Source organism: Mytilus trossulus, chromosome 13 (assembly GCF_036588685.1).
Source record: "Mytilus trossulus isolate FHL-02 chromosome 13, PNRI_Mtr1.1.1.hap1, whole genome shotgun sequence".
NCBI classification, from domain to species: domain Eukaryota; kingdom Metazoa; phylum Mollusca; class Bivalvia; order Mytilida; family Mytilidae; genus Mytilus; species Mytilus trossulus.
The window spans coordinates 32,239,779-32,266,335 of record NC_086385.1 but is presented as its reverse complement, the minus strand read 5'-3'; the positions used below and the strand labels follow the sequence as shown (position 1 = coordinate 32,266,335).

Genomic DNA, 26,557 nt, shown 5'->3' with positions numbered 1-26,557 from the left:
CTGATGAGTCTTATGTAGACGAAACGCGCGTCTGGCGTACTAAATTATAATCCTGGTACCTTTGATAACTATTATGCAAGTTTAATACACATACTTAATATTTTTAATTGAAAAAATCATAACATATTGACTTAAAATATAATATGTAAATAATAATAAATAAAAGATCATACAATCGCATGAGTAATATTTGCATGATTTTAGATTGCAAAATGTATGCGTTTTCCATGTGAGCTACAATAGTAGCATTGTTAGCGATACAGACCGTATCTTGTTAGAAAACCGAAAATTGTTATCGGAGAGACAGAAAAAATACTAGTCATTCTTTATAATTCAATTCTAAATTCAATTTCTAAATAGTAAATCATGAAAAAAACACGTTTGATTACCGCACGGTCACATGACAAAATTATGTGTACCAGCTGTGTACAAAATCTTTCAGCCAATCAGAAGACGTGTTACACCTGAATTTGAACCATTCACTCAATAGACATAAAATTGGGATATGAAATTCGTCTTTTCATAATCAATGATACAAATGTATTTTGAAAAGTTACTTATATATACGTTGCATACACTATCATTATTTATTTCTTAAAGAATTACGCCCCTAGGAAACATTAACTTTTAATTATAAAATTTACATCGCTAGCGCTCTCATTTGTAATTTTTTTTGGCAGATTTTTATTAAACTTATCGTAGATTTATATCAGCAATGTCTTCGGAGAGTTCGAAAATCAAACTCGATCGATAATTTTACCCTGCATAACAATATTTGAATAGCTTTAGGTGTAATACCACCAACTCATAGTACGCCACATCCAATTGCATGCGAAATAGGATTGAAAAAATATTTCCTTGAATTGACTGTTGTAGAAAATTTATCCTACATTTCATTGCAGAAAAATATTTCTGGCTCATAAACACAAATCTTGGGTGTTTCAAAGCAACATTATAGAATATTTTGGAAACTTAAGGTAATATGGTTACTAAAGCTTGTACACAGGTAAACAAGAGGTGAACATTTGACTGGTTAAGGTTCATCATAAGGAATTGCAAAATATGTCCGTGTTTACACCCCAAAAATTACTACGAGTACAGACAAACTGTTACATCCAGGAAAGTATAAAGGCCTGGCAGGAACTAGATATATAAAAGTTATACGAAGTCTACGTTTCAGAAAATTAAAAACTTACCTGGATTTTCATGTCCAGTTTTTTTCAGTCTGCAGAAGATAGCAAAATAAACAATCACCCGAGTTTCATTTGATATGGTCCACTCAGTTATACAATTTAAATCACCTATTGTTTACAGGTGTCTAAATAACCATCCATTGTCCATTTAAATCAATACTACTCACAACATTGATTATATGAGGGGAGCTTCTCAATCGTTTTCACTACTTAGTTAATTTTTGCACCTACTGCAGGAACAAAAAAAACTAGAAGTCAAAATCTAGAAAAGTTTATAATTTTCTAAAACATAAAATGCATTTAAAATTTATATATCTAGTTCCAGCCATTCCTCAAAACTGTTGCAGGTGCATAGGTTAGTATGTACGTTTACTCAGAGTAAAATTTGGAGTGTAAATACGGCCATATTAGCCAAAAGGTTATGATGAACCTTAACTTCCAGTGCTGTTCATTTTTATATGCAATGACAAGTTGTGTGGAATTTTGTCAATATTACTGGACGGAATAAAACTTTACTTATGTCAAGTATTTCTTTATCTGAAATTAAGATAGATTCTACACAAGTTTTTGAAAAGTGAAAACTAACAAAGAAAAACAGGGGAAAATCAATGGTGGTATTACACCTTTACTCTGTGGTTGTAGGGAACTAAGCCCTGTTCACAACGAGCTCACGACACATCTATAGATACATCTCAACTCCACGACCTTTTGTCAAATTGCGGGTCATCTGTGATCGTCGTACGACAGTCGTACGATATGATGAGCATCGTTGCGCTGTCGTGTGTCGTGGGATGAAAATTGGACATGCACCTTATTTGCTCTACGATTTTTTGTCGTGTCACTGTCTTGTGTCTTGAGAGTGTCTGACTACAGTCGTAAAACTGTCGTGCAATAATTGTCCCAATAATAATAATTGGTACCAGCATAAACCCTTTTAATAACAAATAATCCTACGACTGTTGCACGACGGTCGTAAGACAATCTCAGGACTGTCGCAAAACACGCGTACGATTGTCTCACGAACACCAAATGTTGTACGATGCTCTCACAACATTGAATAGCTGTCTTACGACAGTGCCACGTTCGTCGTACAACATACAAATGACATATTTGCGTTTTATTTACAGGACTACAATTCAGAGGAAATGATTTTTTGGAAAATAACATACAGTCTGCCTTTTAAAGAGGATGGGTATTCCACCATAACGATTACACTTGGCCCTTCTAAATATGCGCCTTGTCGGACCCATACAAAAGCAAAATATGGTGCTGTTAGCGTTGATTCGAGCCCGTGAACAGCATAGGATCCAGCAAAACGCCCATCGTTGGTGGGTTAGAACATGTATCGAACAGCGCGATGTTGAACAGTATAGTACACTGATTCAAAAGTTGGAGCGAGAATCTGTCGGTGATTTTCGTTGGATTTATGCGGATGGAGCTTGGCATGTTTCAAGGGCTTTTGCTGAGAGTCGCTCCGTGCATCACTAACCCCAAAATCGTTATACAATAGTTCGAGGTCCAACGCGCGAGTGACCAACGACTACTGTGCGACAGTCGTACGACAGAGACAAGACAGTAACACGCGTATTCCATGACATAAAAACCTGAAAAATAGGCGCAAAAACTGACTACTGTCGTACGACTGTCGCACGACCTACTTGCGACAAACCAAATACATTAAAATTACGATTTTTTTCAGTCATGTACTCATCATGGAATCATCATGGACATGTCGTAGCTGATGTGACTACTCGGAATCTTTTTTTTTAATTTTTGCACGACAGTGTCACGACAATTATTTAATAGATCTTCCAAGACAAAAAATCGTACGATTTGTTGTGAGCGTGGCTAAAATAAGGAAAAGTCAACTGATCAAAACATGATGTTCTTTGTCTACTAGTATTTAAAATGTAAGAGATTATCCGCACCCTTACACCGACAATCGCGTGCAATGCGGGGGATGTAAAAAAAGATTAAATATTATTATGGAAAAACAATTTATCAAATTGAATACTGAATGGGAAATTAAAAAGAATAATCCAGATTGAAAACCACAAAAAGAACAAAACAACACAAGGTGAATAGACAAACAAATTAGCCTTCTTTGTAGTATTTAAATTAAGTGTTACGTAAAAAAATAAAAAAATACAACAATAAAGGGAGTGATACATGCACCGGTAAGATAGTTATCAATATATTCCAATGGGAGAAATTTTCATTAGCCTGAAGAGATGGGGTAATCTAGATTGAACATGTTGAAATAGAAACAAAATCATGTAAAAATTAAGTACTTGTACAAATTTGGCGTCAAACAAAAAGGAGGAGACAAAGATTATATATTTACATGTGTATTTATAAAAAGATAACATTTGAATAAGATATAATTATACATGAACTCTGATTTGTACTTGATCGACTCTAACAGAGCTAGATCCTTCAAATACAAGTATCTAAAAGTGCAAAACTAAAGAAAGACATGTTTAATTTCCTGTTAGATCGTCAGCTGTCCATTTCAAAAGATTTCTGGTTCAGTGGTAACAAGCAAAATATAAGTGCAGAACAAAAATTGTTAAAGGATTTTGTCGTTAATCAATGGATAACGTTAATCTATGTAATTTGTTAGAAGTTAACCTTACACTCTTCGTCTATCAATGTTATGTCTGTCATTCACTTACATAATAACCTGTCCTGAATTTGTCACTAAGAACTCGGCGCATTGCTGATAGTGTATTGGAACAAAAATCATTAGGCCGTTAGTTTTCTCGTTTGAATTGTTTTACATTGTGATTTTGGGGCCTTTAATGGGTGACTATGCGAGTTTGACATTGCTCATTATTGAAGGTCAAACGATGACCTATAGTTGTAAACATCTGTCGTTTTGGTCTTTTTTTTTTTTATAATACGGCTGTTGGTTATATCGTTTGAATTTTTGTACATTTAAAGATGGTTTATTCTTGTTAAGAATATAGCATCTTTCAAAGAAGCGTGATGTAGTAGATTTCAAGTTTCCATCAAAACCAAAGAAAAAAAGGTACTGTGGAACCATTTACTTTCGTGGCTACCAGCTTTCGTGGTTTGAGGAAAACTTGCATATTCGTGGATATCTAATTTCGGGATTGTGGTAAAATCTGCATTCATTCCTTTAGAAAATGTGTTATTCGTTGCACATCTAAATTCGTGGTTCTCTCGTACCCACGAAATTCACGAACATTAATATTCAACGAATATTAATGAATCCACAGTATCTGAATTACTATACCCGGATCGAAACGAATTCATTTACTCATTAACTAAATATACTCAAATTATTATTATGGCTGATACTAAACATTGAAATACTGTTTAGCTATGTAAAGAAAGCATGCGTATGAATGCGCACAAAACTCATCTTCAAAAAATCAGGGAAAGAAATGTTCATACAAATAGATACACACGAAAATAGATAAATCTTAGTACCATAAAAACCAAGCACCATAACAAACCTAGTTAAAGAAGATTAGTGAATCTGCTTATTTCATTATTTAGAGTAGCCTAAATTTTATCATTGATGTGCATCACTCTATTGCTAATTTACCCACTCCCGGTTCGCCCAATCAATCTCTGACTCACTAACATACTGTCTGCCTCATCCACGCACTCTCTACCTCACTCATCTACACTCTGGCGCACGAATCGCTGACTTATCAACTCTCGCATTCATTTACCGCCACGCTCTCTCTGACTCAAATAATGACAAAATTATGTCAACGCGCTGACAATCAAAAACACTTCCAGGCAATCAGAAGAGGCGTTATATCAAACACTAAATTATTCATTCATAAAATCGAAATAGGAAATTAGTCTCTTCATAAATGAAATTTCGTAAATCTACTTAATATGCATTATATATTTGTAGGACTCAAATCCATGGTGGGTTCCAAATCTATGGCAGATTCCTAATCTGTGGTAAATGTGACGTCATGTCATCCCAAATCTATGACAAGTTTTGTAAGTTCCTAATCTATGGCGGATTTATTTTGTTTCCAAATCTATGGCAAGTTTTGTGCAAATGGAAAACAATGCAGTACATTTTCGAACAATGACTTGTCTTAAGCAAGGGGAAAAATACGACAACGGGATGCATGTCTATAAACATTTGTGAAGTAAACATTCCATAATGGTCAACAACAAAAAATCATAAATGATAAATTCATTTGCCTTAATACATACTTCAGGATTAAATGATGTGTTCTGTGAAAAATAACGATTTGTCAGTGTGCATGGTACCTGTTTAACCAATTCATTAAACCAACTAACAAGACCTCTAACAAACAAATGAAAATGAACTGTTTGAATTTTCAAATAATATTTATTTTAGCGATATCGTTAATACATCTTTTTTGTTTGATGACGATTCAAATCTTTGTATCCGGTAATTTTATATATCACATTATAAACTAAGTTACTTTGACAGCCGAAGACAATAAACTACTGCTAATTAGACATAGGAAGATGTGGTATGAGTGCCAATGAGAGAACTCACCATCCAAGTTACAATTTATAAATGTAAACCAGTATAGGTTAAGGTATGGAGCCTTGGATCACAGCAAGCTAAAAAGACCCCAAAAAATCCTAAAATTCTAAAACATGTGGTACTGAAAATAGCGGCGCCATAATACAGTACAGCACATTTGGTCCATCTTCGGAATAATAATCTCATCTTCCTTTTAACCACCTGCACATTTTTTTTATAGAAATATCTTCATCTTGAATGGTGTTCAAATCTATGGGTCCCGCCATCGTTAGCGGCGGCGAAGATGTAATATGGCGTTATTTTCAATTGTGACGTTATACGGTACCCAATCCCCAAGATCTGCCATAGATTTGGAGTAACAAAAATCTGCCATAGATTTGAGTTGTTTGGCGTTTGTAACGTCACATTTGCCATAGATTAGGAATCTGCCATAGATTTGGAACCCGCCATAGATTTGAGTCCTACATATTTATTTTTGTTTGAGGAGATATGCACTTTTAAAACTTTTTTTATTTGGAAACATTAATTATATAGAAACTTCATCGTTATTGCACTTATTTGTCCATTTTGAGGCAGATTTTTATAAAACTCATTGTAGATTTATATCAGCAATGTCTTAGAAGAGTTTGAAAATCAGACTCGATCATTTTTTTTAACTTTTATAACAATATTTGAGTTGCTGTAGATGTATATATGGGTAGCACAATATTTCCTTAATTTGACAGTTGTAGAAAATTAAATAACTTATTTGGATTCGAGCGTCACTGATGAGTCTTTTGTAGACGAAACGCGCGTCTGGTATATACCTTACATTTAGTCCTGGTATCTATGATGAGTTTATTTAAACCTACATTTTATTGCAGCAAAATATTTTTCGCTCATTAACATATCCTGGGTGTTTCAAAACAACTTTATTTTTATTTGGTATTTCTATAGAATATTTTTGAAACTTAGGGTTACATGTTTTTTGAAGCTTGAACATGTTGAACACAGGTAAAAAAGAGTTGAAAATTTGATTGGTTATTTCTAGTGATGGTTATTTTTATATGCAAGTACATGCTGTGTGAAATCTTGTTCAACATACTGAACATAATACAACTAAACTCATGCCTAGTATTTCGTAATTTGAAATAAAGGTCATAGATTCTGCACAATTGGTTTAAAACACGCAAATTACCAAAGAAAAATAGTAAATCAATGGTAGTATAACATCTTTACTATGTAGATGTAGGGAACCAAATAAACTAAGAAACCAACAAACAAAAGCAATCAACAGATCAAAACATGATCAATGTCTTTTTCTATTAAAAAATCTAAGAGATTTGCCTCACCCTAATACTGACAATCGCATGTGATGCGGGGGATCAAAGAACGCTTAGATTATATATAATTATAGAAAACTAAGTAAACATTACTTAATTGACTGCTGAGTGGGGAACTAAAAATAATAATCAAGGATACAACTTCATGAAAATCATACAAAAAAACCAAAAATACGGGGTGAACAGATAATCTAATTTGCTGTCTTTGTAGATCTGTGAACAAACGATAGTACAAGTTTGTATTTACTGTTAAGTGAAATATGATATACAACGATAAAGGTAGTACATGTAGAACATGCATCAGTGAGGTAAAGTAATACAAATGGACGACAAGTTTCATTAGCTACTCCAAATTGAACATGTTGAAATAGATACGGAATCATGTAAAACCTGAGTTTTATTTTTTGACTTGTACACATATGGCGTCAAATAAATAGGTTGAGGATACTATTACATAATTTCATGTGTATTTATAAAAGATACAATTTTAAGAGGATAGTATATTTAAACATGTACTCTGATTTGTACTTGATAGGCAATTACAGATCATTCAAATCGAAGCATCTAAAAGTACAAATTTGGTGTAAGACATGTTTAATTTCCTGCTAGATTGTCAGTTGTCCATTTCAGAAGATTCCTGGCTCAATGGTAAAATGTTCCAAGTGAAATATAAGTACCGAACAGAAGTCGCTAAAGTATTTTGTCATTCATCAATGAATAGCGTCAGTTTGTGTTATTTTATAGAAGTTACGTTAATACCCTGCATTTATCAATGCCATTCACTTACGTAATGACTTGTTCTGTTTCTTTCACCCATAACTCTTAACATTGGTATAGGTCATTGAAAAATGGCAAGTAATCAGGTTATTAGATTTATCGTTTGCACTATTTCACTTTTTGTCATGTCAGTTTTTTTTGTTAGCTATAACAACTTTCAATCTTCATGTTTACATGATTAACAATGTTTGATTTCGTAGCATTTCCGTAAAAAATTTCTAGTTTATCGTGCATGATGACGATCACAAAGACGCTTGGTGATCTTTTTAAAATAGAGCAGGGATATAGGCGAGCCTCACTATCTCGTAAATGACATCACAAAGGCGTACAGAATTGACGCACTTTTCTAGTCAAGGACATAAAACGAGAGTGGTCTATTAAATTGTAAATCTCTTATCCATATCCTGAGTATCCATTAGAAGCATTTACATTTACCCACTATCTCACTCAGCAACGCCAGCTAGTATTGTTAACTTATTAAATTCCTCACCAATGTTCTCTCTGCCTCTGTCTCATAAAACGCATTATCTCTCCCTCTCTCTCTCTCGCTCTCTCTCTCTCGCTCTCTCTCTCTCTCAATATGATTAAACACATTCCATCTAAGAGAACACATTCCCTACCTCAATTTTGGAAAGGTCTTCATTTTCAACACCCTTCACCTAAACTTTATTAAGAGAGAAGCAACACTACAATGTTGCCGTGAGATATTTCATTAAAAATAAGAATTGTTGGATGAGATATTTTAAAAATGCATTTCTTCCAGTTAACTCTCGATGAAGAATGTCAATCTTATTTTACTATCAATTATATGATGATTGTTTAAAGAGATTTTTAATGTAAAGTGACTTACTATATTTTAATTGATGAATTAATGGGGAAATTACAGCTAGCCATATTAAGGGGTGCTAATTGCAAGTGTGTTTTATTGCAAATGTATTAAGAAAAAATATGTCGGGGGAAAAAGTGCGTGAATTGTTCAATAAACTCCCCCTACATTTTTTAAACAGACCACCAGCACTTAACAGATAACAAGCACTCTCCTGAATGTTAAGACATGTTGTTTATGGAACTTTTGGGTCAGTTGTTTTTTTTCTCATCAGAATATTTTTTCAAACCTCAGAATCGAAATTGAAGCTATGAGCTTTCATACGCATTTTGTCAAGAAATGAATTAACCGTATAAAATATTGTTCAATGCTTTTTGTTTACATTCATATTGCTTAAAAAAAGTCAACTTTGAAATGAATTCTATCATTAATGAACTTAATTATTAAAACACTTCAGGTACTAGTATAAAAGATGAAAATAAAACAAAAATGGATAAAGAGAAGTGTTATGACTGCAAAAGAGACAGCTTTCCATCAGGTTCTAAATTGTGTGGATGAAAGCAATACAAAACTCCTGTACTGCATCAATCCATGACTAAAATCCGTCAAAACAGAAGGCCCAGACGTAACAAAATATAAAACAAATTCAAACGTGAAAAGCAACAGCCTGGTTTGGACACCAACCACTCAACAACTGAATAACAGCTAGGATAATGAGTTTGGAAAGGCACATACATGTATAATGAAATAGGCTAAGAAATGTTCAAGAATGGTAATTACCCCACAACATTAGAGGGTGATGTTGAATCACAACTTAAACATACAAAATCTCTTATCAATTCCGAAATCGGAAGATAATTGAAGTGCATTAAAGTGTCGTAACATGATATACTATTTGAACCTTGAAAATATGGAATACAAATAATATATTAATACCTTAAAACTGTTATTTTTTTCAACAGTTTATGTTTCGAAAATGAATTTGGAGTGATTTTTAAAGTTTCTTTATGATAATTTTCTAACAATGTCTACAGTAAACTTTGTGAATACATTTCTGATGTAATGGACAGTTTTGCCCTTTATTGTAAATAATTAACACAGATGAATAGTAGGTTTAAAACGTTTATGAACATGAAAACTAAGCGTTGATTAATTCCTTTAAATAATTGAAATATGTTTAAGATTACTTGGAAAATAAAATAAATAACATAAACGTTTCAATAATTTAAGAAAATAAATTGTTGACGTGTATAAAATCAAACCAATTCTAGTTGGTCGGTCCTATTTACATACTTTTCTGATGTAGGTTGAGTTTTGAATTAAATTAAAAGATAATCACCTCTATCGCTTTCGTTAGTGAAGGATAGCGCTACCTTAAATTAATTATTTTTTTCAATCTATAAGATACTTGATTGACTTCCATGTGCGATCCTTTACTTCAAATTGGAATAATGTAAAATGCAATGCATTTATAAGATTTCTGAAATCTCTGAGAAGAATCTAATGATATTAAACTCGATACTTATAGTTATATTGTTCTATTTGAACTTATTAAGTACATTGTAAGTCTTATATAATGTAAACGATTTATGATATGTGATTTTATATGTGAACGCATGCAACAATCTTTAGATAAACCAAATGAGCAGACAACAGACGAATGCCACCTTAAACGCGGCGTGAAAATCCTGCACCTGAAGTGGACCTCAGCTGGCCCATAAGCTAAGCGAAAACTAAAAAAAACATATAAATGAACTAAAATGAATAAAAAAAAGCACGCAAAACTATAAAAGGCGATAGCCTCATGATTTGGGATAGGCGCAAAAATGTAACGAGATTAAACATTGTCGAGAGATTCAACCCTCCCCACACATATGCACAGTAATACTCAGTCTAAAAGAAGTCCGAGTCCGATATCAGAATAGTTAACAAAATTATTTACGGTATTTTTTAATACTTTTAATTGAATAAAAGGCAATTTTAAAGAGACAACGATACCATTACATGACTGTTTATTTTATCGATAATAATGATGTCACTTTTTACATGTTTTATGCGCTTTTCCTGGTAAAAGAAAGTTAAGTAGCACTCGCTTTTATTTATGACAGAACTCATCAGTTCACCCGTTTAAAAACATCATGACATTGCAAATTTTATTGAAATAAAGTTGACAAATCAAACACACCTACAATAATGCTTACGAACCGTTGTCTGTAATTGCTCCGGAAGCTGCCATTGGATTATTTAAGGTGCCAATATGAAATTTGAAGAAAACAAAATTGAGAAAAAAAAAAGGCAGGATGAGCAACTTGGCAACAAAAAGAGGATGAAAATATATGTGAAAAATGCAGGACTACTAATTAAAAAAATGCCGGACTGAATAGAGTTAAAGATAAAAAGGCTGGACTGAGTTCATCTAAAATAAAATGCAGGACAACATTTTCCATCACATCCCCCCTCCCCCCAATAAATATTTCTAAGGCTTACATGAATTAAAACTGACTTTATCATGTTTATTAATTTTTTTTTAATAATAAGGAAAAAATAGGGGTGTGATAAAGGGTATGCGATAAAAGGTGCGCATCAAAATTGCGCGATATAGATTAAACAGCAAGCTGTTTATCAAATATTTAAAACTACTGTATTTACTACTAAACATATGATAAACTGATTTATAAAACTGGATTCAAAGTGTTTCTAAGCTATGCAGTCCCTATTTTTAATTGATTCTCTGTATGCTGTTTTCTCCGTCAAAAATTTAAACTGACTTACAAAACTGGTTTCATAATGCATATAAATAACATATAAAGTCCTTGTTTTCGATGATTCTCTGCACAACTATTAAGTTCGCCAAATGAAATAAAGGACCTCAGTGAATAATGATTTCATGGTTAAGCTAGGTATAGAAAGCAAGCTAACCAGAAATACTACCTTTATTTACCCATCCAAGTCAATGTGCTTTAAAGCTTTGAACATTACTACATGTAACATATAAATACAAATCGACACGCAAAGTTGTTTGTTTTCCACAACTGGTCCCCATTAAGCTTGAACGAGTTTTTATTGCTCGGTCATATATTCTTTAGAGCTTCATTGCATGCAGAATATGTGTGTTAATCAGCGTTAGACAACAAAAACTCGCCCAATTTTACATTGAGTACTTAAAGACATGATTACATGCAATTATAGCTATTTTAATGTTCAACTATTTTGATATCTAATTAACTTGCAAAGGGCTTTGAAAAGTAGTGCTAAATCAAATGAATGATCAATTTTACTAATACAATGTAATAGTGCAATCTGGTAACCTGCACTTCTCCGAATTTTCAACTAACAGTACCGAACGTAAAAAACATGAACATATACTTAATGTTGAGTTTAATCCCATTTGATAATCGGTCAAATAATTTTATAATTTGTGATAAACGTTCATTAGTTTATATTACAGAGTATCAAAAAACCCGATGTCAAAAATGCAACTCGAGCACGCTATCATGAGGGAAAACACGCTACCTCGAGGACAGCATGCTTCCTAAACGAGCATGCTACTTCTAGGCAAGCACGCTACCACGAAACCATAGCCAGTAGAGGTCGGTCATTTAAAATCGTATTAACCGTATCATATACGTTGACGTATACGCACCTGCATATATACCAACAAATAATATGTGATCCCGAGCTTAAGACTATTATACGTTTTCCCTCTGTCCCTCTGGTGTCTTTCGCTCTCCTACAATTAAGTCAGCTTCATAATGAGAGACCGGCATAAGAATTTAATTGGTTGACCATCTGTATTATTGAAAGTATATACAATTAAAGCTCGGGATCACATATAGTTATTGGTAAATCTGCAGATGCGTTTACGTCAATGTATTTTATATGATTGATACGTCTTTAAAAGACCGACCTATAATAAAGGGTAGTTAATTTTATATACAAATAAACAGAATGATATAACCTGCACTCATTCGATCAAATATGTTATTGATATCACAGATTATTAACTTACCCGTTTTATTCAAAGTGTTTTGACGATTTTCACAGTGACGACATTTTGTATTAAACACAAGAAGTTTGATTCCATGACGAAGCAAATGAAAGGAACATTTCTATTATTAATATTAGAGTAATACTTCTGTCAGACAGAGTTATTTGTCAAAAATATCTTCAGGATTATTTTTGTTTCATTAGTAGATTGATAACATTTTTGATATTCGAATTCAAAGGGATTTTTCATTTCATCTCTAAGTCTAACGTTGTTGAAAGTTCATATATAAAAGTGAAGAAAAGCAGAGTTTAATCTACTTAAAAATATTATACAAAATAAGTCTATGTCTTGTAAAGTGGTATCACATAAAATCGTTTAAAGCATTTATACTAAGATTAATTATTTTTTAAGACATCAAATAGAAAGAAATATATTTTAAAGATCACAAACTTCATCAGAAAAGAATTTTAGCATATATTATTAGAAAGAATGTTGCAATTCTATACAAAGTGTTCATCTGTTTATTCATATTTGCTTAATACATTTTGACTATCAAATAGGTAAGGTGAGTATTGAAAGTCTCCTGGATAATAATAGTCATGTGATTATTGTGCATGAAATATGTGCAACTGAACGTTAAGAAAACAACTGAAAAAATAATTATTTTTTTCTACCATTTTTTTGTTGTTTTGTAATACCTCAGTCCATCTAGGTCACGATCACACTACGATCTGTAAAAAAAATGCAAATTTTGACGATCGTAGTGTAATCGTGTGCATTGCAGTAAGATCGTATCACGGTCGTGGTGAGGTCTTTAAGATCGTGATGAGTGTGAACAACTTTGAACAAGTTCAAAACAATCGTGGTGTGGTCGTTGCGAAATCAGGTCGTAGTAAACGCGTTGTGAGAGCGCACTAAGAATGTAGCAATTTTATAGAAAGTGTTCAGCTGTTTATTCATATTTCTTGAATACATTTTGAAAAACAATGAAATAGGGTAGGCGAGTATTAAAAGTCTGCTGGTGCGTCATAACTAATATAGCTATAACCGAATATAAATATACTCTCAAAGAAATTCTCATTTAAGAACTGTGTAAAGTTGGTAAGAATCAAACAAGCTACCCATTTGCAATAAAATTATGTTCTCTACTTTCAAATTGCTACCCAAGCATCTTAAACATATGTAATTCACTATATTGAATTGAAAATTCTATGACTTTCTATCAAAGAATCTTTATCATATTCTGATCTTTAAAAATATGACTGAAAGTTTTACACTTGTATGCCATTATTTTTATCTTTCAATTTAATTATGCCTATATACTATACTATATATATTTTCTTGTAAAATTATATTCTTTTCTGATGCACAAATCAGTCTTAGTTTATATATAATTGCACTTCAAGCATTCCATTATTGCTATGCATATTTATTATAATGACTTGGCCTTGTGTGTATGTGTATTGTATCATCTTTCAGTGACACACAACCGAAATGAATGACAGACGGCAAATATACAAAATTTAATGAATAATTGAAATCAAGATATTTGTGTCATAACGCAAAGGTTTGCGTTATATCGCAAACGTTGGCGTTATTTCGCAAAGGTTTGAGTTATAATTCAAAGGTGTCTGTTATATGTTTGCGTTAAAACGCAGCGTTCGATAAGAAGAAAAAATTGCGTGTCGAAATACATGCATCATATATTATTCGTTTGTTCTTTATACATTTAACTGTCCTCTATATTTCTTTTATTCTGTGCGTATGTTTGATATCCTAAATACTAGAAACTATTTTCAATATTTAATATACATGTACATGTGACTATTGTGTATGAAATATGTGCCACTGGACGTAAAGCAAACAACAGAAAAATTCATTTAAAATGTTGTCTTCATCTTTTTGTTTTGTTTAACCTTACGTTAGTGCATTGATTACCAGCTGATAATTAAGAAATATACGGATGAATAATTCACAGAGTTCGATTGATCTTCATTTTTACACTTGTAAATATGACTTCTCTCATCTAAATGAAAACTTTTTTTTCCAATCTAATTAACAAATTTATCAGAAAGAATTTGTTCCAATTTGTATTATAACACTGCGCTCAAAAAGACATTGCGCATGTAAGATATAACCAAAAATTTATCACGATGATGCTCAAAAACTTATCAAAGATATCAAGCTAATGATCAGTCTCCGTACAGCTCTAGTTTTCATTCTGTATACTCTAGTTTCCATTCTGTATACTCATTACAATACAACACATTGGCATACAATGTATCATATATTTAGACACGAAGTGAGTACATAACGGATGTGAGCTCTGCTACGGAGATTGGCTAATGGTTTGATACGGTAGACATGCGTTGGTCTACACCAGTGGCGCCCTTATTAAAACATTGTTGAAACTGATAATGTTCATCCCCATCATGCCCATCTTTGAAATATCTGTACAAAGCCTAGTTGCACCTGATAATACGGTTACTACAAAAATAGCGACAACTTGAATATCGGTTAATCATATTGGTGTACAAAAACCTAATTTTCTCATTATGATTTTTCATCAAAATTGAGCGTCAAACGACATTTTCTTTTTGTTTGTTTCATATTAATGAACTCTATCATAACTTCGTTATAGTAAAGCATAGTAGATCTAATTTGTCAGGATAGAACATGATTTTGTCTGGACTTCTTTAAAACAAGGCGGCTTTATTGAATTATTTTGTCTCTGGAAACCGTCAAATCGAATGACAGACATTCTATAAATAGAAGTGAGAGCAGGAATTGCGTGCCATATCAAAAATAATTAAAATCAATTTGGAAAGTGAAACAAATGTTGTATGAGTTAATTTTACGAAGAAACTGTATTTTTATAGGGGTGTTCTGTAAAATCTATGAATGGATCATATTATAAATAAAGAGGTCCCGAGTTCAAATAATTACTCTTGCATAGAAGAAAATAAGTCATTAATTATTAGGACCATTTCGACTCTCTATAGTTCTTCAACTGTTTCGCTTCTAATACAACCTACATATACATTTTCAAGTATTTGGATTTAAGAGTTCTTGAGTATAATTAACCAAGTAAAGCGCTTCAGAGGCATACAATTTTTTTTTGATGATGTTATTATTCATTAAATAAATTAAAACAAGATGGGAATAACCTTATGTAAAATTGAAAAATGTGTCTAAGTCGATAACTCTGCATATAGTTAAATATTTTGCAACTTGATTTCAAGGAAACTGTAACGAAATCTTTTTGGAGGTGACGCCAGCATTTACCATAGATGGCATTCCAAAAACTGCAACTCGGAAGCAGAACAGAAAAATATATTTTTTTAAAGAAACACGACGGAAAGAAAAACATGTCTTCACAAGAAGACAAAGACAACTACAGATAAAGGAAAAATAATACATTGACCCTCCCTTTTCCCCAAAAAAGATACAAAATACATCATTTAGGGTATTCTAATTCATAATAAATATTCCTGTTCTGATTTGCGTTTTTAAGGATTAAACACAATAACATTAATTCATGCGCGCAGTTTATGCACATTTTGTACATTTGAACGCAAGTATTTTACAGACTACCAAAAACTGAGCGCAATTTTTTTCTATTTTTTTCGCGCAAATATATTGGTAATGCGCACAAATGTGATTCGCAACTTGAAGGAACATGTAAGTTATTCGTTAGATTACATAATAATGTAAGACACAAACTAATGTAATCTTACCTTAAATTTACTGCCAGCAGTTAATTGATTTTAATCAATCTTTAACCATACAGTGTTTCATTCAACCACATCTGAAATAATAATAAGATATAGTTCGGTCAGTTTAATCAATTTGAGACTTGAAATGGGGAATATGTCCAAGACCCAACAATCCGACCGAAGATTAAAACAAAATAAACAGTCGAAGGTCTTCAGAATAACAAAAAAATATATAATCCCCAATCTTTAATTGCACAATGTCCGCAACGATCGGCCCCATTTTCACTAATATTAGCTTATTTAGAAGTTGAAATGCAGTTTGATATATCGGTTTTTTTTTTCAATCAAGAATTTCATATAATTTAATCTTTTCTACATTTGATGTTTTGTTTCACAAATAAGAAATTAATGTACAGTATTGATCTTAAATGTAGTTCGACTACAATGTATTCTGAGTTTGCATCTCGATCCCGTTCGACTTCAACCTGAATGGACAATAATGTTCAGTTTGTCTATCTAATGTCAGTTGTTCGCTCTAGCTAATGCAGTTTTCTTCACTTAATAAAATGACGATATATATATATATGTAACTTGGGTTCTTGAAATTGATGTTCAACCATTACAAATAAACAAACATAAACAACTAGTATATATTTGTTTAGGGGCCAGCTGAAGGACGCCTCCGGGTGTTGAAATTTCTCGCTGCATTGAAGACCTGTTGATGACCTTCTGCTGTTGTTTTTTCCTATGGTCGGGTTGTTGTCTCTTTGACACATTCCCCATTTCCATTCTCAATTTTATAAACAGTAAATAGCCTTCGGATGCATTTGAGACGCTTATATTTAATTGTAATTTTGGAAATTGCACCAAAAAGACTGATAATTTGTTTCTTTCTTATAAATATAGAAAAGACTTCATACATTGTGTTTACTATAAACTAGTATATAGCTACCATAAAATAGCAAACAATTGCAAGACATGTGTTTGCATTAACTGATATAATAATCTTCCTTAATATATATAAGCGAATTGAAGGAAATCTTGTAAGTATATTAATTGAAAAAATATGGACACAACGGGAGCAATTCAATCTATAGCACATTGATAATTAAAATACGTGGTAATTAAATATACTCCATGCTGTGCGATTTTTATTTCATAAATAACAACCTTGTTGAGAACTCGTTTAATCTTTATTTGAAAAGATTACTAATCTTCAATTTGGAGGCGAATAAGTGGAGTTTTCTATTATCAGATGAAGTGGAAAATTAAATTATGTTTGATCATGACCGTACCTAAAATGCTTACGAAGCAGATAAAAATAAGGATGCTTAATAGACTGGATTAATTTGAAAGACGATATTTGTAAATAAAGAAGAAAAACTCATCAATAGATAAATAAATAAAATAAATGAAATAAGAGAAAAACCTAATTATTATTTCGCCTCGTGATCAGACTTTTACATATAATTGCATCAAAGGGTGGGAGTAATATTAAACGTGTCTGACCAGTGATGGCATTGATAAAGAGTGGAACGGGGGAATTAGACAAGACTTAAAGGAATTTAACATATATGTTCTTGCATAACTGGCACTATATAGCAAATAGTTTTGAGAGTGGTATTAATAACTAACAATCGATCTATCTGTTTATTAGTTCTTTTATACGTGTTTTTTTTTGTAATTATTTTTCTTGTTATGACTAAAGCGTTAGATCTTTTTAAAGGTAGCAGTCATTTAACTTAAATAACTTAAATAAAGGGGGTATGTTATTTTTTATGTTATATGACGCTTTCAATCTAATTCAGTTTTTTTCTAAAAATTTAACACTACATATAAGTTTATGAGGAGAATCTGGATTAAGAATTGTTTTTTTATCATCTGCTTGACCACAATATTTTATTCATCATAATTTGAATTAAAATATATTTTACGAGAAACATAAACCCTCTTCCCTGTGTAGTTAAAATGTCGTTCCGTAGTACTAACACTCCGACAATGTACTTGCATTCTGGATATTTTCAATTATAATATTTGTAAATAAAATCTACAGCAATTTAGTACAATCAGGTTAATGAATAAATTCCAAACGTTGTGAAAGTTTGGAAGTAATCCATGGTTCTGTGTATAAAATATTTACTTGATTATTAGAAATAAACATATGTGATTGATTGGTTGGTAATTAACCATTTAACATGAAAGAACGTCTGTTTTAGAATCTATAAATAATTCATTATTAACCACACAAGTATTTTCAAATTCCTTTTGAATTTGAAACAAATATTAACAATGTAAAGCAATTTAAATTTATGTAATTATCTTTTAATTTCGTCTTTAAAAGATTGAAAGCTGATTGAATTTATACGTTTTTTTTTATTACCAATCAGTTAACACGATGTAAGTATGATTTATTCTTTTACCAGCAGATTAATTACTTTGAGGTTCTACATCTTTGATATTTTTCATGTTACATACTTTTCTTTGTCTTTAGTATAGCTATACCGACAATTTAGAGTCATTATGCGTAAAACCAGCACACACAAAAACCATGCATTTGTGCTAAAAATATTTCTTAACAATTACATCAGCATGCCTAGTTTTCGATGTTAATCGAACACGTGCATAAGTCTCTGTATTTTCAAAATAACTACATTACATTGTAGTTTGATTGCTAATAACATTACTTGATGAATTTGTTGTTGAATTTAATTTTGAGCACCTGTTGCGCATTAACCAGTTTTTGCGTATGATTTTCACTAAAATAGATGTTGAGAAAACTTGGAAATAAACAATTCAAATACCACATTATCATAGACATTGTGAATTATGCAATTGAAATTTTAATAAACAAACAAACCGACCGTGCGATGGCTGCAGACTCAGTCTATGTCGCTAAAATTCCTATCATCATAGCAAACAAACCTTTTAAAGTTATTCCAGTGATGGTTTAATTTTCAAAAATAAGGGGGAAAATGTATTGCAGCATGTAGTTCTATGTATTCCTTTGATTTGATTTGAAGGGAATATTTTGAATATTTTCGCTTTTGAAATTGTGATTTCAAAATGTTCAACCATATTTAGTCAATAATACATCTTATCGCTATTTAAAGATACACATGTATTTTCTGCTCAACCCGATAATTTGCACCGGATGTTTTTTTTTTACATCAAGCAACAATTTCTGTCCTTTGTGTCGTCAGATCATTTCCATTGTGATATGAAACATTTACGGGAACCTTTTCGATGTTTAGTAATGAAGGACAAATAGCGATTCTGTCTATTCGTCTTGGAGTCATGAAAACATGCTCATATCCTTGAAAAATAGTTAAGGTGAAGAATAGTATTTGTTTATGTTCTGTTAATGTTCTTCGACATTTTCATTCGAATTCGACCTCTTTTTTGCCAAATTATGACGTTTTGTCTGTATTTAACATCCGATAATTTTTTATGTTTTCAATAATGAATATGATCGGACACTTTTAAGTATGGATTCCAGGTTCATATACTAATTTAAGGAAGGAAATCTCATATAATAACGCCTACATCACGTGACAGTTTGCTCTCTTTTCTCATCATAAAAGCGTTTGAGATGCATAAACTTCAAGAAAGAGAAATATTGGTGATTAACGAAATAGTTTTTAATCTAAATTGTTAAGATGTACGGATCTTTGAAATCTGAGTTAGGTTGGTTTTATTTTGGTATAAAATAGGTAAAATAATTAAAACCCGGTTTGAAAATCTTCAGTCTAGCTAAAACGTAGCAAAATATATTAAAAATAAAAATATTTGTGATAATCAATTTTTTGTTGAACTCTAAAGCTAGATCAAAGTACGTTGATTTTATCATACGAGGATACTAAATTTTACAAATCTTTATAAAATTAATATCTTTTGACGGTATATAAGTCAAATAATGCATATTTTAAGTTTTTTCTTGTCGTAGAACACACCTCGGGGTGTCAGGATTGTTCAAAGAAAGACCTTAAAATATGCATTATCTATAACATAGAGCATGACACTAAGGAATTATTTCGATTCTAATAGGACAAATACAGTATTTGTATAGGTCGAAGCGTACGAAAATACAGTAAAAATGTTTGGCTTTTCCCGTTTCCTCCCCAAGAAGTCTGTGCATTACATTTTATATTTGATAAGTTTAAAATCTACGAGCAGGGTGAATATAAGTTGTTTTATAAACATATATATTAAAAGTGTCTGCTAGCTGCTTAAATGTATACATTTTAAAGAACAACGATTGAAATAGCGTTTATATACACAGTAAGTTCGTGCGCATGTGTCAAACATATTTTTTATGCTCATTAGAACACGGATTTGTTTAAAAAGCGTAATAAGGACGTCATATTAGAATAAAAGTGTTATGATGTATAAACACATTCTCTTTAACTGCATACACGTTAAATATTACATTTGTTTGCACTGTTTTAACATTCTTGACTCTTTCTTTAATACACAATAGTAGCTTGCAAATAATCCTGTGGTTTCACATAACAAGACATTGTAAAATTTTGGAAGACATCCATGATTCTATGTATAAAAGATTTACTTGATTTATTCGAAATAAGCACACGCAACTGAATTGTTGGTAATTAACCATTTAACATTAAAGCACCTCTATTTAAGAATTCATAAATCATTAATTACACATAATTTTTGAATAGAAAACAAAGATTAACACTTTAAAACATTTAAATTAAAATAATTATCTTCTAATTTTTTTAAAGTTGAAAGCTTAGAGATGATTACATTCCTACGTCTACATGTACGTCATTTCTAAAGATTTGTTTTTCATTGTCAGAAAATAAACACGCGGTCAGTGGCCTTTGTTCTTTCATCAGACAATTACGAACTTTTTTAACGTACAGGTCTTTACTATAACTAAACCGACACAAATATAGCAAATTTTAGAGAAGACTATTAGCAGTCCATATAATAACCTTTGCCTTTGTCTTATTTTTTACTTTTGCATTAAGTTTTTTTTTCTGTGTGTGTGTATGTTGGGGGGGAGTCAATGTCTTATATCATACTTCAATATGACTGCCGAAATGATTATCTGTTTAATTATAACATCAACAAAACAAAACACCATTTCTATTATTTAATTTCCTCTGCTTTTGTTGTTGCTGTTTATTGATATTTTGCATACTTCGATATATCTTTGATGTAGTTTTAAAGACAGGATAAAGTGTTTGATCGTTAAATCAACTCACAAAAGAAAACAAACATGTAAAAAATAAGATGTGGTATGATTGCAAAAGACCAAAATGACACAAACATTAACAAATATAGGTCACCGTACGCCCTTCATCAATGAGCAAAGCCCATACAGCATAGTCAGTTATAAAAGGCCCCGATAAAAAATAACGGCCTTATTTATGTAAAAAAATGAACGAAAAACAAATATGAAACACATAAACAAACGACAACCACTGAATTTCAGGCTCCTGACTTGGGACAGGCACATACATAAATAATGTGGCGGAGTTAAACATGTTAGCGGGATCCCAACCTCACCCATAACCTGGGACAGTGGTAAAACAGTACAACATAAGAACGAACTATAAAAATCGTTTGAAAAAGTCTTAACTAGACATCAGATAGACAAAAAATACAAGTGAACGTGACCGGGTACTTATACATCCCGACACAAAAAGACACAAAGAACAGATCTGAGAGTATTCGCAGTTATCTGACAGCTAGTTCAAAGCCATTAACAACTAATAAAAAATATCAGGCCTCTAAGACAAAGCAATCAATGCGTGTGTTTTATGTCAAATATATCATATAACATATAATTATCACAGTGTGCATTGTTGTTTTTGTTGTTCATTATACACATGTAGAGAATACTTATTGACTGAGTATGAGTGGAAAAGTATTTTTTTTGGTCCACGAGGTGCAACTATTGCGATGAGACATAGCCGAGGGCAATAGTTGTATCCGAGAGGACAATAAACTTAATATTCAACGAATATCCAGTCAGTAAGTGTTTTATTATATCGCTAATGCTACGTCCTGCACTTACCTAAACCCTAGGTAAAATAGGTAAAACTCATGCGGTATTTTCAGAATCATCAAATCCCGGAGCTGTATTTAAAATTCCGCGAAATATAATGACGCTTGCGGTCAAATAGTTTCAACGAGGTCCAATAGTTAGAAATTGTTGACCGGTCCAATAGTTCAACAAATACAATTTGAAAAATAGTCAATACATAGCGTACTTATTTTATATAGAAAATGATAACCGAGGTACAATAATTGTATATAACTTATGTATTTTTTCAAATATTTGCAATACTTAAATTGCTAATAAAACATCTCGATAAATCTAAACCCAGTAATTAAATCACAGTTTGATCAAAGAATATATTAGTTTTACAATTCATATCATCAGTAGATATTGATTGACTGTGAATATAAAAAAAAAAATTATGTTATTGTCTTATCTTATTAGTTGCAAATTATAACTTTAAATAGTACATTCACTTTATAAAGTAAAACTTAACACAGTAAAAAAATGAAGAATAAAGAATAATGGAATGTTACAGTATACTAAGAACAGACCAAATTTATGAGAAAATACTATAAAAAATAACAGTTATAGAGATGTGAAGGCGAATCCAAACTCTGGTGTCTTTTTTACAATCTAAATATGAGCACCAATTCAACAATTTAACATTTGTTTACGCACCATTTTCATTAAAATAATGTTGAGCAAACTTGGATATATACAATAGACCACTTTCGAGTTCATCCGTCACCGGCAAAAACTCGTCAATTATGCACGCCTTTATGACGTCATTTACCAGATAGAGGGGCTCGCCTGTATCCCTGCACTATTTACGTTCATCAAGCGTCTTAGTGATCGTCTTTGTGCAGGATAAACTAGAAATAATGGTTGCTCTGTAGGTACTTACTGACAATTCCCTAATGACAGCAGTGTTGATTGTCAATTTTGAGAATTCAATTTGCTGAATAATTCGTACAATATAGAATTACAGTTTTCCAACCACTCGCTCAACATTGGAAGGGAAGTGACGACGCCCCTAAACGCACAAATGACGGTGATAAAGGCGCGTATAATTGACGAGTTTTTTCCGGTGACGGATGAACTCGAAAGTGGTCTATTCAATATAGGCAACAGTAGTGTACCGGTGTTCAAAAGTCATAAATCGATTGCAGGATAACAAATTCGGGTTAACGAAAAAAAACCTTGGGAAAACACATAAACTTTTAAGTACAAAAAACATAGTCCAATTACTACATGAACATACACATTTAGAATTATGTAATTTAGTATATCCAGCATACAGTATTTGTGGTCTTAACACAGAAGACAAAATGATGATTTGGCATGCAGTTATCTCTGAATAATGTGAATTACCAAATTGAATTGTAATATTTTTTTTTAAAGTTTTGCTTCTTAAACTGTGCTTCATACGTGTATATATAAATACAAAAATGTTAAACAATAACTAGTTTAGGGGATTTTCTTTTAACAAAACTGTAATCCAGTTGTTGGAGAATCAGCATTGTTATAACGTATCTGGACAGATTGTAAAATAGAAATATGTTGATAAAAAAAAATGTTTCGTTACATATAATTTGAAAAGTGTTTAGATACATGAATCTTAGAAATCAGAATGATTTTTGAGGGGAGGAAGTTATGTATTGAATGGTATCCGGTTAGGAAAATAAGCATTGCAAATGCGTAGAAAAACAGAATTCATTCACTTCTCTGTCAATATTTTCAATCAAATCTTTGATAAATTTCAGTTTAATTAAATCAAAAACACAGGTCACGACAAAAGCCCATCTGCTTTTAAGACAAATTGACGGATGCAGTTGGATTGTCTAGATGCGGTTAAATTATAAATTTTCTACTGATTATAGTCACACAATATTTAAAGTTATGAATTTTTCATGTAAAAATGGATTATTTGTTCAAGTGTGAATACTTAAAAGTTCACATAACCCATACATTGATCAAATTACAAGATTGAGAGGTTTCATTAAGGATGTTTCGTGGGTGATTTATCCTCAGATTTCTGATTATATCAGCAGCCTGGTAGACCCCAATTACATACAAGCAATTGGGATATATAGATACTTTTGTTAATCAAAAGACCTGCAACGCAGTGCTTACAAGTGGTTTCATTTCTTACTTTTGTCTACATGTACATGATGTATGTAATAATTTCAAAATCAACTATACACTAGTTTATACATTGTCATAGAACTTTGTTAATTCTTTCTTTTTGTCTCAAGTTGAGGTTACGCTAATTCCAAATTTTGAGGTAGTGTTCGATCAAAATATCTGTACATGTACATGTATATGATTTTTAAATAACTGATACACCGTGTAAGTAAACAAAAATGAAATCTCATAATCGAATATTACACCATCACATATAGATCAAAGAACAGAATAGATCATTAGGGTAGACAGATTCTGCTGCACTACAAAAAGTGGATTTGCGAAAATATGTTTAAATACAAAATGTACTAGTAAAAAGATTTCTTCAAGTATTTTGAAATCAATATCAATAAATGCAATAGTCCAGCAGGTAGGTGAATAATTTTGAACATTGTGTTAATTGCATGAAATTTTGTAGAAACACAATTTGGACCATTCTAAAGAAATTAGATATAGAGGCAAGCTTAATTTTATCAACTTCCGGTTTTATTATCAAAATGGCGGACATGCATTTGATTACTGGATATGGTTATCTTTTTCTCACAATTGGAAGGCAAATTGTTCATTGATATACGATAATATTATTGTGTATTCATTGATAAATATAGGTGAATTCTTATCAAAGACCTCGTGAGATTTTTTTTAGAAATTGTCACTTCCGGTCCAAATTATCACAAAAACAGGGGCACAATACATATGTTAAAAATTTAGCAATGTTGTCAATTGCAAGTTTTCAATAAAACAAATTTAATAATTTGATAAAATTAAAGTTCTTTTGGGAAAAAAATAAATTAATACCACAAGCACACACGGCAGGAAATGACAGACTGTCAACAACAACCTCGGCGTCCCTGTTTCCTTAAAAAATGAATTAAATCTTGACATTAAGATGACGCTTTTGATAAATTGTTTCAAAATGTTTTCTATTTGGGCGCTTTTGTCCTTCATGCAGCCGTAAAAAGCTAAGATTGAAGTTGTTATTTTCTAATTTATGAACTTGAAATCTTAAAGTCAATTGGAACATGTATTCGCCATTTCGTACGAATAAAAGATTTACCATTTTCGATCAGTAAATATATTGTAAGTATACATTATTCTATTGCCAGCCTTTATGGATGACATTTACATACTAGGTATTTGAATATTGTTTATACCGAAGCACACTCATAGTTCGTTAAGGGTTTGATCGTAAAATTTTAACACACAAAAAACATGCAAGTAAACAAAATATATGTCTAATATTTACCATAGTTTGCTTTGTGTCGCTGATAATCGTATAGTTTCCATATTTCCAAATGTATTTCAAATCCCCAAAATACTTTAACTAATAATATAAGCTCTTAACGAATCTTAACATTGTAAGAACAACAAACGATTTAGATGCTTTTGATTATAAAGTACATTATCGTTAATTATTACATCACTAGTAGTTCTGAATTGAAGGTGATCTTTATTTTCTTTTTATTGTTTTATTGCCTGATGGATATGTGAACCTTGATCGTGCTTGTGCAAGATTTTAGTAGCTCATCATTATTTATCATCATTATAATTTTAAATGATTTTGGTAACACAAACAAAAGATAAGAGACAATTCTCAACCAGAGATCAAATGACTTGACATTAATTATAGATGAACTTACGGGCTTTAACAATAAGCCAAACGCATATCGCAAAGAACCGCATATTCTGGACTTATGCATAACGACAAAGGATAGATTTAATATGAATAAAAACTTAACAAAAACAACACTACAATATTTGATGCAAGTGGGGGGATTACATTCACTTTTCAACCAAAACTTTAATAAAGTGCTGAATCAAATCACAGGTCACGACAAAATTCCATCTGCTTTTAAGACGAATTGACGGATGCAGTTAGAGTGTCTGGAAACTTATAAAGCGATTGATTTTCAAATGATTATCTTCAAACAATAATTACTTTTCTAAAATTTTCATGTAAAAATTATTGTTGGTTCAAGTGTTACTACTTAAAAGTTCCCAAACCAA

General features: G+C 31.6%; 1 protein-coding gene across 2 annotated transcripts in view; it reads right to left on the bottom strand.

The window, feature by feature from the left end:
* Positions 1–26,557, bottom strand: part of LOC134694808 (cardioacceleratory peptide receptor-like) — a 139,684-nt gene that overhangs the window by 55,664 nt on the left and 57,463 nt on the right. For both annotated transcript variants that reach the window (XM_063555870.1, XM_063555871.1), the window contains exon 2: positions 16,357–16,427. The gene's annotated coding sequence lies outside the window, so the exon portion shown is untranslated. The remainder of the gene's footprint in view (positions 1–16,356; positions 16,428–26,557) is intronic.